The sequence below is a fragment of the Octopus bimaculoides genome, chromosome 8, assembly GCF_046866305.1.
Source record: "Octopus bimaculoides isolate indiv1 chromosome 8, ASM4686630v1, whole genome shotgun sequence".
In the NCBI taxonomy this organism is placed as follows: domain Eukaryota; kingdom Metazoa; phylum Mollusca; class Cephalopoda; order Octopoda; family Octopodidae; genus Octopus; species Octopus bimaculoides.
The window spans coordinates 61,104,063-61,119,062 of NC_142935.1; the positions used below are offsets into that span (position 1 = coordinate 61,104,063).

At 36.0% G+C, this 15,000-nt stretch overlaps 1 long non-coding RNA gene across 1 annotated transcript in view; it reads left to right on the forward strand.

Moving 5' to 3' along the window:
- The window catches only part of LOC149134427 (uncharacterized), an 89,505-nt gene extending 79,744 nt beyond the window's left edge, over positions 1-9,761 (forward strand). The window contains exon 3 of the long non-coding RNA XR_016242772.1: positions 9,432-9,761. This is a non-coding gene — a long non-coding RNA (uncharacterized LOC149134427). The remainder of the gene's footprint in view (positions 1-9,431) is intronic.
- The last annotated feature ends 5,239 nt before the right edge of the window (positions 9,762-15,000 follow it).

The following is a 15,000-nucleotide window of genomic DNA, read 5'->3' on the forward strand; positions in this document are numbered from 1 at the left end:
TTTCTTTATTGCCCACAAGGAGCAAAACAGAGAGGGGACAAACAAAGACAGGCAAAGGAATTAAGTTGATTACATCGACTTCAGTGCATAACTGGTACTTATTTAATCGACCCCGAAAGGATGAAAAGCAAAGTTGACCTCGGCAGAATTTGAACTCAGAACATAAAGTCCGATGAAATGCCGCTAAGCATTTTACCCAGCGTGCTAACGATTCTGTCAGCTCGCTGCTCTTATAAAATAACATATTACATCATTCAACAACTACATTCTATTTTTTGCTTATTCATCATGCCCCTTTTTCCTTCCTCTATATTCTCCTTTTTATTCATTTATTTTTGTCATTTATCTTTCTATTCGTCATCCTATTAATTTTCCATCTACAATGTATTTTTATATCAGTGCTAACTCTACTGAATTCCAACAACCAATGAAATTACCTTCCTAAATCACATACATGTATGTAATGGCAAAACTACGAATTAGCTGAGCCGAGTTCAATTTCCGCTGAGATGAACTTTGCCGTCATATTTACGACGTCGATAATTCGTTTCTACTCTAGGCACAAGGCCCGAAATTTTTTTGGTGGGGGTGGGGAGGGGCTAGTCAATTAGATCGACCGCAGTATGCAACTGGTACTTAATTTATCGACCCCGAAAGGATGACAAGCAAAGCTGACCTTTGAATTGTTACCACTTAATGCAACAATCAATGCTCAAGTTTACTGTCAACAATTAGAGGATTTGACCCAAGCTTCAAAGAAAGAGAGACCCGCTTTAGTGAATCTAAAAGAGTGATGTTTCATCGGGACAATGCGCGACCCCACACTGCAAAGATCACATCACAGAAGATCGAAGAGCTTGGTTGGGAAAAAATTCCTCATCCCGACCTTGCTCCTTCGGACTACCATTTGTTTCGTAGTTTTCAGAATCATTTGGGAGACATAAATTTCGCAAGCCAGGAGGGGGTCGAAACTGACATTTCAGAGTTGTTCGCTTTGAAAACAAAAGAGTTGATGGGATTAAAAAGCTTGTAAACAGATGGAAGGAAGTCATAGTCAATCAGGGAAAGTACATTCATGGTTAAATTTCAATTAAATATGAAAGTTGATCAGTTGTTTTCTTTATTCAAAATTCGAACAGAACTTATGGGATGACCTGATACACTACCAATAAGAGTCCAATACTGATTAAGGTTGTTCATTGTCTCTATCGTCTCTTGAGAAGTTGGTAAATTCGCCCTGTTTTATAAGGCAGGCGTAGATGTGTCATAAGCTTACTCCCCAACCACATGGTTCTCGGTTCATTCCCACTGAGTGGCACCTTGGACAAGTTTCTTCTACTATAACCTTGGGGCAATTAAAGCTTTGTGAGTAGGTTTGGTAGACAGAAAATGAAAGGAGCCTGTCGTATATGTGTGTGTGTTTGTGTTTGTCTCCCACCATCGATTAACAGCTGTTGTTGGTGTCTTTACGTCCACATAACTTAACGGTTCAGCCTAAGGGGCCGATAAAATAAGTACCAGTCTTTAAAAAAATAAATACTGGGGTCATTCATTCGGCTTAAATTCTTCAAGGTGGTGCTCCAGCATAGCCACAGCCTAATGACCGAAACCACGTGGTTGCAAGATATATAAACTGAATCACTCAACTGAAAAATATTGATCTATAACAACTTTATGATAGATGAGAACATCTGCAGAAAGAAAACTTGACACTTTAGTATTATTACATATAACGAGCGCATTGAAGTGAATAAGTGAATTTTGATTTCAAGCCTAGGACAAAAAGCCAAAATCTTCGAAGATGTTGTATAATTTATTAAATGGATACCCTATTATTTCATTAGCACTTGCACTTGTTATATCAACCATCTGATAGATGAAACACGACATCGAACTCAGACCGTAAAATAGCGAAAATATATTCTGGAAAAACATTTTTGTCAGCCATTCTACAGATTTTGCAGATCGCCGTAGGTTGGAGATAAATATCAAGAGATGACCTATTCTTATGCCATTCTCTATAACTGCTTGATATCATTTCTGTTACTGGAATTCTACCTTTATTTAATTATAGGTTTGGTTCATTACAACTCGGATATGCAGATAAGTAAGTTTTAAATGATACGGCCTTTCCCTATCAAATAGTTGACATTTAAAGAATATGTGTGTGTTTTTGTAAGTATGTATATATGTGTATACATGTATGTATATATGCATAAATTTCAAGATGTATATATATATATATGTGTATGTGTGCGTGTACATATATGTGTGTGTGTGCATGTATGTGTGTGTGCAAGTATGTATGTATTATGTATGTATAAACATTAAAATATATATACATACGTACACACACATATATACGAGGGGATGCTGAAACTTTCCTGGCTGTAACGGTTTCGCGAAAGGCCTAGCTGGGGTCCCTAGCTGGCCTTCAGAGTTCTTTCACAGGGCTTGGAAAAACTGAAAGACCGTTACAATAAGTGTGTGATTCTGAGAGGGGAATATGTTAAATAAAATCATAATTAACTAATCCTCTTGTATTTTCTTTCACACAAAGCCAGGAACTTTTCACCCCACCTCGTATATATATATATATATATATATATATATATATATATATATATCTTTTACTATCTTTTACTTGTTTCAGTCATTTGATTGCCGTCATGCTGGAGCACCGCCTTTAGTCGAGCAAATCGACCCCAGGACTTATTCTTTGTAAGCTTAGTACTTATCATATCGGTCTTTTTTGCCGAACCACTAAGTTACGGGGACGTAAACAGACCAGCATCGGTTGTCAAGCAATGTTGAGGGGACAAACACAGACCCACAAACACACACACACACATATATGTTTTGTTGCCAGTTGCAGTAGACAGCTGCTGCCAAGATGCCTCCAAACAAGTCTAGCATATGACAATAAAGTTCGTAGGGCAGACCATTCAAGCCTGGCGACTTCTCTCTCGCGCAGCCTGCCATCGCATCCCGTACGTCCGCGGCTGTGATGGATCTTTCACAACACTCCGAATTGTAGCAGGTTGTGCAGGTAGGCACTAAAGTCTACTCTGCGTTCTGACCCACCAGTTGTCCCGAACTGTCGGGCAAAGTGTTGTTGAAAGGCCTCACACATCTTTTCAGGCGAGAGTAATTCACGCCCCTGCTCATCTGTCAGGGACCTAATGGTGGTTTTGTTGCCTCGCTGCTCCTACGCCACTCGAGCCTCTCCGACGGCCCCAACTCCTTCGTTCCTCAGAGTACGCATCCTAGCTCTGACAACGCATCCTTCGTGTTTGGCGTTGAAGTGTTGGTCGAGGGCCAATACGTTGGACGCGATGCAAGTTCAAAGTGCCCCTTCTATTCTATTTCGGTCTAATGCTAGAGCCTTACTGTACCTAACCGATTCTGCTTTAATTGATTTCTTTAGGGCATACCACCATCTATTGTTTACGATGGTTCCCGTCAATGCTCTCTTAACTAATGTGGTAATCCGGTCTCTGTAAGCCTGGCATGCCGTGAATGAAGCATTCAGCTTCCAGTAACCGGGACCCTGCCTATGTGTCTTATCTAAGTCAAGTGTACAGGTCACAAATTTGTGGTCTGTGTAGCTGACTATGGAATTGTGGACAACCTACACTATCTTTATCCACTATCCTACAGAATACTCTATCTAAATACGATCTGGACGACCCGATGCGGTTGCTCCATGTCCACATTGGTACATTCGGGTGGTCCAGTCGGTACCTGTCAGACAGTTGGAAACGTCTGAGCAGGTCTTTGAGGCATTTACATCCTCTCCTATTACTAACTCTGCGCACGTAGTATAGATGTGTATCCAGGGTAGCGTTCATTAAACATAAAGGAATGTACACAGCTTATTAATATATTGATGTGGATTATAAACATTTCTGGCAAAACGTTGATTTCTTGAATTTTATGTCATGTTCTCTAATTTTTTCCATCTTGTATTTTTCAAATAAACATTTGTTTCTATTATAAATCATTTAGTTATTAATCACTTACTACAAAATTTATTGTAAAGAATGGACATGCTTTAAACTATATACGGTAAAAATCCCATTCGGAAAAATAAAATAGAAATGTAAATATCTTTATTTTTTTAATTTTTGTTCTCTAATTTTGGCTTTAATGCGTGTGTATATATATATATATATATATATATATATATATATATATATATATATATATATATATATATATAGAGAGAGAGAGAGAGAGAGAGAGAGAGAGAGAGAGAGAGGATTCACAAAAATAACAAAAGACGAAGACAGGTGGTGTAGAAAACAAACAGATGTATTAGTATAACGCTTGAGAAGTGAAAAAGTCTTTAACGTTTCGAGCCTCCGCTCTTCCACAGAAAGGAACACAGAAAGAAACAAGGAAAGAAAAAAAATGTGTGTAGTGATTAGCGATCTATCCTATGTATATATATATATATATATATATACATATATATATATATATATATATATATATATATATATATATATATATATATATATATATATATATATATATATATATATATATGATTTAATAATAAGGGTAGAAATTGATATTAATCAATTAAAACCAGTGGTCCAGCATATTAAAAACATCCGAAGATTAAAATTATATTACATACACAAATAAGAGGAATGACCAGCAAAAGTGGACTCCTATATGCTAGAAATAGATGCCGAATCATCTAACCACGAAGAATATGTTCTCAGTAAAATTTCTGCGAGACGACAGACTGCAAAAAGGCAAGACAAATGAAAAAATACTAAATAAAAAAAACGATTAACCTACGTACCAATGGTTTCACCTGTTAATACTTACATAAGTAAATATTTGCAGGATCATCAGCGTAGTCTGTCGATTTATAAAATATAATTTCCAGAACTAGACGCAGAACGTTCACCCGAAATGGAGCACGTGTAGAGTTCTACAAATTACATTCAGTGTATCTTTCAAATGTCTTCAATCTGGCGCGCTGAGTCTGGAAATAACTCTGCAGTTAATAAATTTCTGCAGCTAATTTACCGGTTTGAGAACATCATTATTTAAAAATTTAATAATAAGGGTAGAAATTGATATTAATCAATTAAAACCAGTGGTCCAGCATATGAAAAAATCCGAAGATTAAAATTATATTACGTACACAAATAAGAGGAATGACCAACAAAAGTGGACTCCTATATGCTAGAAATAGATGCCGAATCATCTAACCACGAAGAATATGTTCTCAGTAAAATTTCAGCGAGACGACAGACTGCAAAAGGGCAAGACAAATGAAAATATACTAAATGTCTTCAATCTCGTACGTAGGTTAATGGGGTCTTTTTTTTATTTAGTATTTTTTCATTTGTCTTGCCTTTTATAGTCTGCCGTCTCGCTGAAATTTTACTGAGAACATATTCTTCGAGGTTAGATGATTCGGCATCTATTTCTAGCATATAGGAGTCCACTTTTGCTGGTCATTCCTCTTATTTGTGTATGTAATATAATTTTAATCTTCGGATTTTTTTAATATGCTGGACCACTGGTTTTAATTGATTAATATCAATTTCTACCCTTATTATTAAATTTTAAATAATGATATTCTCAAACCGGTAAATTAGCTGCAGAAATTTATTAATTGCAGAGTTATTTCCGGACACAGCGCGCCAGATTGAAGACATTTGAAAGATACACTGAATGTAATATGTAGAACTCTACACGTGCTCCCTTTCGGGTGAACGTTCTGTGTCTAGTTCTGGAAATTATATTTTATAAATCGACAGACTACGCTGATGATCCTGCAAATATTTACTTATGTAAGTATTAACAGGTGAAACATTGGTACGTAGGTTAATCGTTTTTTTTTTATTTAGTATTTTTTCATTTGTCTTGCCCTTTTACAGTCTGTCGTCTCGCTGAAATTTTACTGAGAACATATTCTTCGTGGTTAGATGACTCGGCATCTATTTCTAGCATATAGGAGTCCACTTTTGCTGGCCATTCCTCTTGTTCTTGTATGTAAATATATATATATATATATATATATATATATATATATATATATATATATATATATATATATATATATATATATATATATATGCAACTGTAAACTTTAAAAAAAGTTTGCCGATGTACCAGTCTCCGCATTCTTTATGATAGTTCGAAATCTACACTCCTGATAATTTTCATAATCCTGGGGAGTGAGCCCAGAATAACCCGTCAGAAAAATTGTAACGTGATTGATAACACCAAGCGATCATTGACATTTGTCACTATATATATATATATATCCTTTTACTTTTACTTGTTTCACTCATTAGATTGTGGCCATGCAGTCTAATATGAAAGAGAGAAAGAGGGATACGACGGACTTCTTTCAGTTTCCGCCCACTGAATCCACTCACAAGGCTTTGTTTGGCCCGAGGCTATAGAAGAAGACACTTTCCCAAGGTACCACGCAGTGGGGCTGAACCTGGAACCAAGCAGCTTAAGATTAAAATAGCAATCTGCGTATGATGCTTAACGCAAATACACCACAGAGATCCAGCTCAGCAGTGAAATCGGTTTTCCATGAGGCATTTGCACAAGGTGTTACAGTGGTTACTATAAATGTATACTTATATGTGCGTGTGTCAGAGTCTGTGCTTGTGTGAGTGTGTGAGTATAGATATATATATATATATATATATATATATATATATATATATATATATATATATATATATATATATATATATATATATATATATATATATATGGATTTAAATATATGTTTATATATACATGTGTGTACGTGTATACGTGCATACACACACATAATGCATTTATGTATGTATATATGTATGTATGTATGTATGTACAATATGGCAACGACAGAAGTTAGAGAGTGACGTAAAGGTTTCGTTTCTTAAAGAGCATAACTCATTCGTAATTTTTCTTCTTCTTTTCTCCTTTTCCTTATAAACATAGTAATAAATGTCAAACGTGGTAACGCTTGCTGACATTTTGCTAAAGTAAAACCCAGTTATTTGAGGCGATGCAACGAGCGTATATATAAATATATTTCTCTCAATCTTCAATCTTCAGATATGCTTACTCAAGTAGTTGATGTTATTAATGTACAACTAGAAACCTACTATATATATATTTCTTCGCTCAGATGCTTCCCTGAAATCCTTTCATGTTCAAAATTCCGTTAGCACACAAGAAATTTTTGTCAACTGCAAAAATCCCAATGAAAACCGAGTTTCGTTTCAGATCTCGTTTCCTTTTCATGTTTTGTATTAACGTTACCATTTAGAACTGTTTCACTGCCATGATTTACAGTCTGTATCTGTATTCTTCTTCTTCTTCTTCTTCTTCTTCTTCTTCTTCTTCTTCTTCTTCTTCTTCTTCTTCTTCTTCTTCTTCTTTTCTTCCTACTCGCCCAACCTCTACTTCAATATTTCTTGTTAGTTTTCTTCTCTTCACTTCTCATTTTGCCTTCACTTTTCTGTTAGTCCGCTTCCTCCTTCTTCCTTTCCTTCTCCTTATCCTTGTTCTTGACGAGCTGGCAGAATCTTAGGTGCTTCGAAGAAAGTGCTTGACTGCATTTGATCCAGCTCTTTAGGTTCTGAGTTCAAATTCCACCGAGATCGACTTTGCTTTTCACCTCTTCCGGGTCAATGACATATGTACCAGTGGAACACTTGGGTCAAAACAACTGACAAGACCTCTCCTAGAAAAATGTTCAGCGTTGCACCTATAGCAGAAAAGATCATTATTATTATTATTATTCCGAAGCTATTATATGATAATTTAATTAGCAGGAATGCTATCTTGATGTATGTGACAATCTTTCTCAAATCTCAAGAATTTTTCGTAGGATTACTGCAGAATACACGATTGCACTTTTCTGTAGCTCAACAATGCTAGTCTCAAATCTAATATATTTCAGTCTCTTAGGTAGCAATTTTGGGTGTTGCACAAAATGCACCAAAAACCATAAGAATAATTGTTGTCACTTCATCTCACTGGCTAGATTCCGCCAGTCCACCGATTATAATTGATACTTTATTGTCAACTCCGAAAGAATTAAATGCAAAGCTGACTCTAACGGGATTCGAAATTAGTGAGCAGAGAGTCGAGATCTTCTATCCAACACACTAATGACTCGGCCATTTCACTCCAGCAGTAGTAGGAGGAGGAGGAGGAGGAGGAACGAGGTGTTAGCTTGCTCCTCGTAATCCGATTATAGGGTGAACGTTAGCTACAGTTAGAGTCTTGAATAAGCAGAATTGTAAAGATTCTGAATCCATTCGTGTCTTGCGTATTTAATTATGTATATTTGTGTTCTGAGTTCAAATATCACCGAAGAAAAAAAAAAACAGAAGAACGGAAGGAAACTACTTTTTCTCTTCGTAGATTTCTGAAAATGAGCAACTATTGATGGAAGAAATACTAAATATTCATTTATTTTGGCACGGGAGAATTTTGTATAGTGTAAGTTAGATTGCCATCATCGCTAGTTTGCTCGCGAATATTATTTGAAGAGTAGAGAAGAAACGAAAATATTGGGAAAACGTTGCATTTTATTGGGATCTCAAGTTACCGCCTTTAGAATGGTGTTGTGATATTTAAGTAGGTACCTGAGCATGTGAGGACATGAAGAGATTAAATCTGTATGTTTATTTAATGGTTTGGTTTCATGTTTCAGGATTAATATTCGTTCCAGAGTACAAATACTACAAAAAGTATTTGATTGTATGTATGTTGTTGCTCTATCTAATAGACTCCATTATATGATATAGACGATACGGGGTATATTGTTATTTTTCAAACACTGGTTATATTTTATTAGTTTTACTTCCTCTTTTCTTCGCCATGACCCCACTGTGCAATTATATGCGCGCAGGCGTGTGTGCATGTCTATCTATCTATCAATATCTATCTATCAATATATATATATATATATATATATATATATATATATATATATATATATATATATATATACATATACATATATATATGTTACTATCTATGTAAGTATGTATATATGTATGTATGTATGAATATGTGTGTGTGTGTGTGTGTGTGTATAGAGAGAGAGACATACATACATATATATATAGATAGATATATATATGTATGCATATGTATATATATATATATATATATATATATATATATATATATATATATATATATATATATATATATATATACACATAATGCATACATATGTGTGTGTGCAGGGAGGTTTTATGATTACATGTAAGTGTATATAGGGATACAGACATAGCTACATTCATATATACAGACACCTATATATGTATATGTGTGTGTGTGTGATTGTATATACACATACACATATGTATTTATATACATACATATATAATGTATATATACATACATGTACATATTCTTTTCCAAATCTATTTCAGATGCTGTGTGTATTGTGTATTCTTTGTAAGTTTGTCCGGACAATGGTCAGTAAATATTCTACAGTTCAGCTATTTTGGTTGCAGAGAAAAAGAACCAAACCTACAGAACAGAACAGTTTCAAGAATAATGAATGATAATCGATAAATCAATACCAAAGTTCCCACAGCATGAGATCTCCTTACCTTACCAGAACACTAAATTAAAAGCCTACCATGATTTAAGCGGCATTTATCGGCCGTTTCCGGTCTCTTATTTTATCAAAACGATGTTCACTGCTTCGATGTTAGTCAGAAGAAAATGGTGACTGAGTGAATAAGGTATGGGAATGAGGTGAGGGAAGAATAAATTTGACGCTTATTTATAAACTGTGCTCAGTTTATTTCTGTTTTGCTTCTATTTGTTGTTGATATTGCTACTGTTGATGTCGTTGCGTGGAGGTGGTTGTGGTTGTGTTGGTGGTGGTCGTCGTCATTGTGGTTTATATGGTGAAGATGACGGCAACGGTAATGATGGAGAGAATAATGATGTTGTTGTTGGTGGTGGTGGCGGTGGTGGTGATGATGATGGTGAAGTTGTAATGACGGTGGTGGGAATGGTAGTGGTACTCGTGATGGCGGTGTGATGGTGGTGGTGGTGATGATGGTTGTGGTGGTGGTGGTGGTGGTGGTGGTGGTGGTGGTGGTGGTGGTGGTGGTGGTGATGGTATTGGTGGTGGTGGTGGTGGTAGTTTTGGTGGTGGTGGTTTTGGTGGTGGTGGTGGTGATGGTATTGGTGGTGGTGGTGGTGGTGGTGGTTTTGGTGGTGGTGGTTTTGGTGGTGGTGGTGGTGGTGGTGGTGGTGGTGGAGGGATGTCGTTGTTATCGTAGGTGGTGGAGGGTCTTTTTTTCTGGAAGGGAAGGAAATCGTTTTCTTTCTTCACCAAAGCACACGACAAATTCCTGCTCTTACATTCGTAAAGGTTCAGTTCTTACCACTACAACTTCAACGACGACGCACGCACTTAGAACGAGTCCCAAAAAGTCCATCCACCTGATTGACAAAGACCCATTCACTAGCGCGTTATAATCGCTATGTGACAGATGCGCTGTTTCTTCTCCTTGTCGCTTCTGTTGTTACTGCTATAATGACTTCTGTTCTTTTATTCCACCTGCTTACCTTATCCGTACAGGCATACTCAGCTGTCCAACCCTTCTTTATTTTTCGGTCCTCATTTTGTAAACCGCATTGTCAATCATCTTCCAGATCCATCACTAAACTATTTTGTTTGTCGTTTCTCCACAGCCGTAGGACTGTCTGGGATTCTCTGCTCTCTATCAGACTTGACATTGCCTAAACGGGTAGACGGTGTTCCACATATGATATGGTTAGGACAGCACAGAGTAACGTGAAATGAAGTACTTTGCTCCTGAACACAACTCACAACGCCTTCCAGGATTGGAAATCACGATCTCATGGTCGTGAGTGCAACACACTAACCACAAGTCCATGCGGCCTCGAATGTGTACATATATATTTGTGTGCGTGTGTATGTATGTATATATGTGTGTGTACGTATATATATATATATATATATATATATATATAATAAAGGAGTTACGACGCAAAAATGTATATATTCAAATGAACATATTTATCTTCTTCAATATATATTTCAGTATAAAGAATTCATTAAGAGATTTAATAAATCAAAATTTCTTTACACATCATTCAGGAATAAATATAACATCAGTTATATATATATATATATATATATATATGAGTGTGTGTGTGTGTATGTATATATGTATGTATATATATATATACTGCTTTGCACACATCACCGAGTCATATACGTTCTCAGAATACAGCAGCCTATAGTCTTAAAGTTGCATATAGCATACTAAATAATCCCAAAGTGCGAGAAAGCTCCTTTCGGGATCTGTGAATCTTAAGCTTAGGTAACTGAGGAATATTAAAGATATTTAAAAAATATCAAATCATAAACTATTTAACGTATCTTCATAAATGTCAAATATATGCATATATGTATATGCATATATGTATATGCATATACATATAAATGTATAGATATGTATTTATGTATATTTATGTATATGTATGTATATGTAAAAGTGTGTATACATGTATGTATTTACATTTATAACTTAACCTTATGAACTTTCTAAACTCTCTGGCGAAGCCCAGAGGCACATCCAAGTACCTGAATTTTATCTACTAAATACTTCAGTTCACTGAAGGGATGAAAGTAAAGTGGGGTACTATGAAACAGTTGAAACAGCCGTAAGAAACTATTCTACTTAGCTGAAACAGCTGTAAGGAACTATTCTACTTTCTATGTTCTACGTAATATATTTTAATAATTACTGGTATTTTTATATTTTATATATTATATATGTAAAGCATGATATGTTATACATGTAAGTATATCGTTATAATTGTGTTTTTTTAAGTAAATAGACATAGTATAATGTCTAAAAGTTGATGAATATCTTATTGCCGTATATATATATATGTGTGTGTGTGTGTATGTGTGTGTGTGTGCGTGCGTGCGTGTGTGTGTGTGTGTGTATTTGTGTGTTTGTCCCTCCACCATCGCTTGACAACCGATCCTGGTGTGTTTATGTCCGCGTAACTTAGCGGTTCGGCATAAGAGTTTGATAGAATAAGTAGCAGGCTTACAAAAAGTAACTCTTGAGGTCGACTTCTCCGACTAAAAGGCGGTGCTCCAGCATGGCCACAGTCAAAATAACTGAAACAAGTAAAAGTGTAAAAGTATATATATATATATATATATATATATATATATATATATATATATATATATATATATCATTCAACAACGGTAATTGTTCAATATATTCTTAAGTCCACCATTTAGTCAATAAGTGTGTGTGTGCACGCGCGCGCATGCCCGTCTGTGTATGTGTGTGTGCGCATGCGCATGAGTATGTGCGTCTATACATGTCACAGTGTATGTGCATGAGTATGTGAGTGAGTTTGTGTGTTTTATGTACTAAGATATAATCGATGTATATTTACGTTTATCTATCTCTTCAACACCTGCACAGCTCTCGCTAGATATGTCTTAACTTATAATGATAACGGTATCTGTCTATTTATTACACGAGTTACCTTAGCAGAGACTCCGTTATTGATACTATAATTACTACGTCACGTTCACTAACATGGCTCTTAAAATCTTTATTGTTTGTTGCTTTCTAATTACTCAAGTAAGTACTTATTTATTAATTGTACGGTAGAGAGAGATGGTGATGGGGGGAGGGAGGGAATTCTGTGCAACCTGTTAGAAATAGCAGCCGAATTTCCTTTAAATTACATCAACTCTTAAAGTGAAGGGACATGTAATAACGCAGTCTAAGACTCATTATTCACACAGATATATGTGTGCACGCATGCGCATTGTGGACGTGCCGACATACATGTATGTTTGTATGAGTTTATATATGTGTGAAAACAGACAGGATTGTCACGTTTCAGAGCCCCTTGCTCGGACGTGTGTGTGTGTGCGCGCAGGTGTTTGTGTGTGTGTGTGCGCGCGCAGGTGTTTGTGTATGTGTGTGTATTATATATGTACTTCTTTCCCTGTTTCCCAGCTCATGAGAGTACTGCACGTTATTTTTATTCTTTTATTTGTTTCATTCATTTGACTGCAGCCATGCTGGAGCACCGCCTTTAGTTGAACAAGTTAACCCCAGAACTTATTCCTTGTAAGCCTAGTACTTATTCTATCGGTCTCTTTGCCGAACCTCTAAGTTACGGGGACGTAAACACACCAGGTTCGGTTGTCAAGCGATGGTGGGGAGACAAACACAGACACGCAAACACACACACACACACACACACACACACACACACACACACACACACACACACACATATATATATATATATATATATATATATATATATATATATATATATATATATATATATATATATATATATACATATTCACAAAAAAAAAACAAAGACGAAAACAGGTGGTGTAGAAAACAATATATATATATATATATATATATACGACAGGCTTCTTTCAGTTTCTGTCTACCAAATCCACTCACAAGGCTTTGGTCGGCCCGAGGCTATATGGTAGAAGACACTTGCCCAAGGTGCCACGCAGTGGGTGGGACTGAACCCGGAACCATGTGGTTGGAAAGCAAGCTACTTACCACACAGCCACGCCTGTACGCATGTACTTTTCTTTCTGATTTGGGCACAAGGTCAGTATTTGTGAAGGGAAGTGCAAGTCGATTACGTTGACCCCAGTACATGAATGGTATTTCATTTTATCGACCCTGAATGGGCGAAAGGTGAATTTGTCCTTGGCAGGACGTGAACTCGGAACTTAAAGAATCAGAAGAAATGCCGCTAAACCTTTTTGTCCGACGCGCTAATGATTGTGAAGGTTCCCCATCTTATACGTGTATATAATATTTGCTTCAAATTTTGGCACAAGGCCAACAATTTTAAGGGGTAGGAAGCCAGTCGATTACATTGACCCCAGTGTTCATATGGTACTTATATTTTCGACCCTGAAAGGATGAAACGCAAAGTCGACCTCGACGGAATTTGAACGCAGACCATAAAGACAGACGAAATGCCGCTAAATATTTTGTCCGCCGCACTAACGATTGTGTCAGCTCACCGCCTTATATGTTGAAACCGCCTTATACTGGTTTCGAAACAAGGAGGCGAGCTAGCAGAATCGTTAGCACACCGCCAAAACTGTTTAGCAGCATTTCATCCGTACTGAGTTCATTCCGCCGAGGTCGACTTTAACTTTCATTTTTTTTTTTTTTTTACCTTTTCAATAAGTACCTGCTGAGTACTGGAAGAGGGGTCTATGTCATCTAATCGTCTTATCTGGCCCTCTGACATTGTTGTACTTATGCCAAAATTTGAAAACCAATATTATTATCATGGAAACATTAGAATCATAATTTCATTTCCAAGTAAAACATTTGTGTTATTTTGATATATGTCCCTATAGAATTCGATATATTTTTTTCTTTATTAAAGTAGTTGGACCACCGTCAATTTCGGTGAAGAGAATTAAGGTGACTGAACAAATGAATTATCTGCTCAGTTGTATAATTGAATTTCTCCGGTTGAATAAGAATGATACGCTATTTGACAAAGCTATACATTTAAATTACTATTATAACCCATTTGATGGACTTAACCACAATTTCAGTCTACCCAATTTTATCCTGAGACACTGATAAAAGACACTTGTCCAAGCTGTTACGTTGTGGAATCGAACTTGCTTCTTTGTCATTGTGCAGCGAAATTTTAAATTCTTTGGTTATCAAACATCAAAAGTTTCCATGATTTGATACTGTTTCAATTTTATCAAACTATCTGATAGAATTTACATGAAAGTATGTTCCGTCATCATTAGAGGTGTTAAAAAATATATCTATTTTTATAATTAAATAATGATGGTATATTCAATTAAATGATATTAGGAAATTAAATATATGACGTACATGTACATTAGATAATATTCTGATGAAGGCGTCGTTCCAATGGTTAGAGTGTCGGAAT